This window comes from Alligator mississippiensis, chromosome 4 (genome assembly GCF_030867095.1).
Source record: "Alligator mississippiensis isolate rAllMis1 chromosome 4, rAllMis1, whole genome shotgun sequence".
NCBI lineage: Eukaryota > Metazoa > Chordata > Crocodylia > Alligatoridae > Alligator > Alligator mississippiensis.
This window is the reverse complement of record NC_081827.1, coordinates 165,849,362-165,854,941: the sequence shown is the minus strand read 5'-3', so window position 1 is coordinate 165,854,941 and position 5,580 is coordinate 165,849,362.

Sequence of the window (5,580 nt, the reverse complement as noted above, 5' to 3'; positions counted from 1 at the left end):
TTTTTTTTTTTTTTTTGTCTATGCTAATAGGATGCAAATATTCGCCTGCCCATTGGCTCCCGCGAAAGAAGGGCGGGGCTTCCCCTTCGCCTTTGCCCACTCTGAAGTTCAGCGCAGCCTCTGGGGTCCCGCTCCGGCTCCAGCTCCGGCAAGGTGGGCCCCTGCAGCGCGCCCCCCCCCCCAGACTCCCTTAGCCCATGTAGCAGCCTCTCTCCTGGGGGAGTAGGGATCCCCCTCACCCCGTTTCAGGGCAATCAGGGTGGCTGGGACCTGCTAAGAGCCGGTCACAGTTCCAAAAGCCCCCTGCATTGCTCCAAGGACCAAGGGGAGTTGCAATAGTCCTGCCTCACTCATCCCCTCCACCCTCTGCTTCTCCGTCCCCAGCCATTACCCCTGGCTCCTCAACCCCAAGTTGCCTGGCATTGCTGCTTGGCTTATTCCAGGGAAGAAGAGGTCAGGGTTAAGGGCCAAGAGATCAGCCTCTGTCAGGTGTGACTGCAGGTGCTGGGATCCAGGGGGCCCCTGCAAGTTAAGTAGGGTGTTCACAGGGCCACACGCCTCCTCTCTTGCCAGTCCCAGCTCCCGTGTCCCCCCCAGGGGATCTTGCCCAGGCTCCTTCTCCCTGTTCCTCTCCTCCTCCCCCCACTTCTAGCCACATGCTTCTAATTCTGAGCCGGGAGCAAACGCAGGGTGGCTGATGACTTCACCCCAGCTATTCTTGTACCTACTCCACTACCCACCTCTTTACTCATGAGCCAGCACAGAGCATGTCTCAGCACTTCAGGTTTGCCAGCTGCCGGAGCCATCCCCATGTGGCTGAATCTGCTTGCCCCAGGGTACAAGAATCCCAATGAGCTTCCTGTTGCCCGTCTGTGCCATGGCATGGGATCCTGCCCTAGAGATCATGCTGAGAGCATGGCATGGATCTGCCCAAGGGAGGTGGTACCGGCTTCCCCTTTGCTGCCTGGTAACTTGCAAATAATAGGATGGAAGGGGACTCATGAGGTCCCCTGGTCCAGCTCCCTGCTGAAGGCAGGATCATCCCTGACTAAACCATCCCAGTCAAATGTCTGTTTAACCTGCTCTTGAAAACTTCCAAGGATGGCAATTCCACCACATCTCTAGATAGTCTCTTCCACCCTCATAGTTAGGAAGTTCCTCCTAATCTCCAACCTGCATTTCCCCTACTGAAGCTTGAAGCTGTTGCTCCTAGTTCTGTCCCTACAGCCATAGAGAAAAGCCCATCTCCAGCCTTTCTATACTTGCCCTTCAGGTATTTAAAAACTGTTATCAAAACCCTCCAGTATTCTCTTCTCCAGACAAAGTAACTCTATTTCTTTCCTCATACGTTTTGCCTCCCAGACCTCTAATCATTTTTGCTGCTTTGTACTGGACTGTTTCCAAACTGGCCACTGTGGTGTGGTGCGGTTCTCAGTGCCCAGACCATGTCATTGCCCAAGTTGAAGGACTCCACCAGACCCCAGGTACTATGGAAAGGAGGCAGGTCTGTGTAGTTTGGGGAGTGGTGATGAGAAAGGGGCTAAGCAGCACTCATTCATTAGGGTGCTGGCTGCTTGTACAGGGCTTGGGAAGGGAGCCCCTCCTGGCATCTCTCTAGAGCAGTGGTGCTTACCCTTCCAGCCTGGTGCACTGGCTGAGTGGCACAGAGCCAGGTTGTGGGCCCTATCATGCATGTGGGGTCAGTTTGCTGGTGTGATCCCCCCTGACCCTGCATGCTGGATCTGGCCACAGAGTCACTCCATGTGCTGGCTGTACCATGGACAGTGATCTAGTGTGCAGGGTCACATCATCTGTGGGGCTCCCCATGGATCCAAAAATTTGGCAGCAGGGGAGTGGCAAGTAATGGTGCCACCATTCCCTTGCCATCAGATTTCCATGACGTGGCTCCATGGGCCAGATTTGGCTAGTGGACCAAAGGTTGAGCACCGCTGATCTAGGATGTGGCTTGGGAGGCCAGAGTCTAAGTGCCTCATCCCTCTGCAGCATTGGTTAATGGAACAATTACTTCCAGCAGGGCATTCGGGGAGTCGTGATCTGTTGCAATGTGGATGAATCTGGCCTGGTCTTCCAGTCCTTCCTGTCTGGGTCTGTTCTGTACATGAATGCCAAAGAGGCATGTGATGAGTTTAAGCCTTTTCTCCTTAGTGTCCCCTGGACCTGAGCCAGCCCCAAGCTGTGCCAGACAGCGCTCTGCCCAGATCAGCCTTCCCCACCAGCCCCAGCCCCAGCCACAAGAGCAGCCCAAATAAGATGGACGAGAGTCAGGGGCTGCTGTTACCCCTGCAAGATGGTCTGTGTTGCTTTAAGGGTACAGGGTTTGGCCCTGATTCCCTTCTGGGGCCCAGGGAAGCTCCATCAACCCCATGGAGAGACTCCAGTTTTCCATGAGACTGGCTCAGAGGTGAATCACTGCCCAGGATACCTGGGGCTGACCTGTGCCCACAGGTTGCACTTGCAGATCTCTGTGTTTGCTGGCATGTATCTGTTCTATGCACCCTTGCCATAAGGCTCTCACCCCCTGGAGAGACACCAGCACCCTATCAGTGTGGACCCAAGTAAGCTGCCACCAGTACTGCTCTGCCAGATTCCCTCCCTGCCATCCCATAATGCACTGCTCCCTCCAGCAGGGGCTGTCAGGTAACCCCATTTGCACCCCCTCCTGGTGACATGCTTCTGAAGGGCGGGGGCGACGGCAATGGCTGCCAGCTGTAACAGCCCTGCAGGCCCAGCTTGGCTGCCCATGGGGTGACACCCCCCACGCAGAGACAAGATTTCCCTCCTCCCAAAGAACCAGGGCCAGAGGATGCAGAGGCCACTGGCTTGAGACAGCAGTGAATGACCGTCCTCGCCACAGAGGGATGATTTACCGCAATGACAGCTATGAGCAACTTTGTTATATGGAACAAAGGAATTAAAATACACCAGAGCCCCCTGGCCTGGCTGAGCCACGGCAGAGATGGAACATTTTATAAGATGTTACTGGCAGGGTTTTGCACAGCTCTCGTCATCCTGGAGCTCAGGGTGGGGGAAGTGGAAGGGGAGAGAGGCTTCACTGTTGCTGATGGGCCCCATAGGGCTTCCTGTTCCTCTGAAGATCCAGTACCTGGATAAACCCTGGGTGTGGGATCCAGCCCTGTCCCACTCATCTGACCTGCAAAGCCAGAAGGTTAAGCACCTCAGTTAATCTGATTCATGGGGCCTGTCTACAAAAAAGGGTGTGTAGACCGCAGGGTGCATAGACAGCACTGAGATAAGCAGAAACCAATGGGTACAGGGGCAGCTATTGCTAGCAGCATATCCACAGCACCACAGACTGCAAAGCCACCAAGGGGCTGAGTGAGAACCCCCAGGGCATAAGCTTGCTCTGACTAACCCTCTAGCTGTGTTCAAGCCAGCTGGGTTGTGTCTGCACAGCTGCAGCAATTGCAGCATCCACAGACCCTGCACCTTCGTGTGAGCCTGAACTTGCCAAATGCTCCTAGTACCAAGGGGTCATTGGGATTTGAACCTAAAGCCACTTGCTTTGCTGGCACTACTTCTCCCTGGGAGTACTACCCCTTTGCAAGACCTGGACCCCACCATGCAGCTGCCTCTCTTAGAGCATAGGCCAACCCCTGGGCCAGATCTGAGATCTGGGCTGCTCCCTCTGGCTGTCCTGCTCTCTCCACAGTGGCATGTGCTTGCATCACTCTGAGAGCACCAGGGCTGGCAGACTGGAGGGCAGAGGTGGGCTTGGCTCCAAGCTAATCTTTTTCTTCCCCTGAACCCAACCCCCTTGAGAGCTCACAGCCTGGCTGTGGATGATAACACTCCCAGGACCCTCAGTTTGGATGGAGCTTTGATGCTTTGTGTCATCACAAATGCACTTGAAATTTGGACAGAGAGAGGCTCCCAGAGCAGAGGCAACAGCTGTCATTGGCTTTGGATCCAAAGGCCCCTTTCTGCAGCACAGGCAGAGGCCTGGGATCCCAGCTGGAGCTGGGTAAATCCTGCATAAAAGACCTTCGCCATGGGTAGGTTATTCCACCAGAGTCTACAAGGGGGGCGATACTTGCACCTTCCTTTGAAACAGCAAGTGCTGGGTGTTGTCTGACACAGGGCACTGGGCTGGATGCCCGCAGTCTGGGCCTGCTCAGCACCCACTGCTTACATCTCCATGTATTCACGTGCCACAAATATTCATATTTCACTAGCACAGGCCCTGCCCCTCCTCCACCCCAGAAGCAGATGTTAAGAATTGGTCATTGCTGGTATATAAATGCACATCTGTGGGTCATTGAGCCAACTGAAGGACAGAAATAGGGCTGGGTGGGAACACCAAGCCCATCACAGCTGAGCAGTGCAATGCCCTTGGCAAAACAATCACCCTTTGCTATCCGAACTGCCCGGAAACCCTGTTGCAACCACCAGAGGTGATCGTGGCAGCAGAATCCTGATTGCCGCTGGTTGTGCCCCCATTTCTGCTAGTCCCCTGGCCCCAGCTGGGGTCACAACTCCTCATCTGCGAATGTGGCTTGTTTTTGGGAACTGGAAACTGCTGGAGGAGTCTCAATCATCGGAGCTTCATTCACAGGACCAGATGCTCTGCTGGGGCAATGGAAGCCAAAGGGATGACGCTTGTCTATGTCACTGGAAGGGTGGTCCATTGAGTCAGCCATTCGTCAGGCACAATCTGCTCCAGTGTCCTCCCACTGTAAGGCATCAGCGTAAAGATGGGTGGGCGAGCAGGACATGAGCCCTGGACACTGCCTAAGCAGGGGACCTCCTTTCCCCATTCCCTTCCCTTCCCTTCCACACCTTTCACCTCCCCTACTGCAGCTTTGGCTCTAGCAGCAGAGAGGGCAGAGCAGAAGCAGCAGCAATGCATGATGCAGAAGCAGTGGCTGGAGTGTCACTGCCATGGGAGGAGATGTCCCCTCCTTTCTTGCTGCCAAAAGCTGGTGTTTAAAGGGCTGCTCAACGCAAGTTGACAGCAAAAGAGAAGGTGACATCCCCCCCATGACAGTGAACCCTTGGCTGCTGCTTCTGCACCATGTGCTGCCACCAGCAAGGGGACAGAATTGGCCAGTTAAGCCTCTGCTAGGAGATCTCTACTCTCATCTTTCTGACCAAAGCCCTGCTGTTATTCACATGCTTCATTGCTTGCCAAGCTGCCACAGTGTGCTTTGAGCTGCAGGTTGCAAAGTAAACCTGCTGGCTCACGGTGTGCTACCCTCCTGTTTACAATCCAACCAGCAGAAGGCACCAATGTTCATCTGAGCAATGTTCTCCTGGAAAAACACTGTATTTTCTCACATACAACGTACCCTGGGATATCATAGGCACTTTGTTTTTGCAAGGCAGAACCAAGGGAAAAAAAATCTTCCCTTTTAGTAAGTGACTGAGTAGCAGCAGCTAGGGATCCTGCTCATTATTCAACTCCCTATGAGTCCTGCAGATTTTCCTTTCACATTTGCCCATAACCAACAGAAACTGTCCTTACCATATTTCTCACACATGATGCACACAGAAGTTTCCAGCAATTGTTTTTTGTCAGAAAACCAGGTAGTCTTGCCTAGT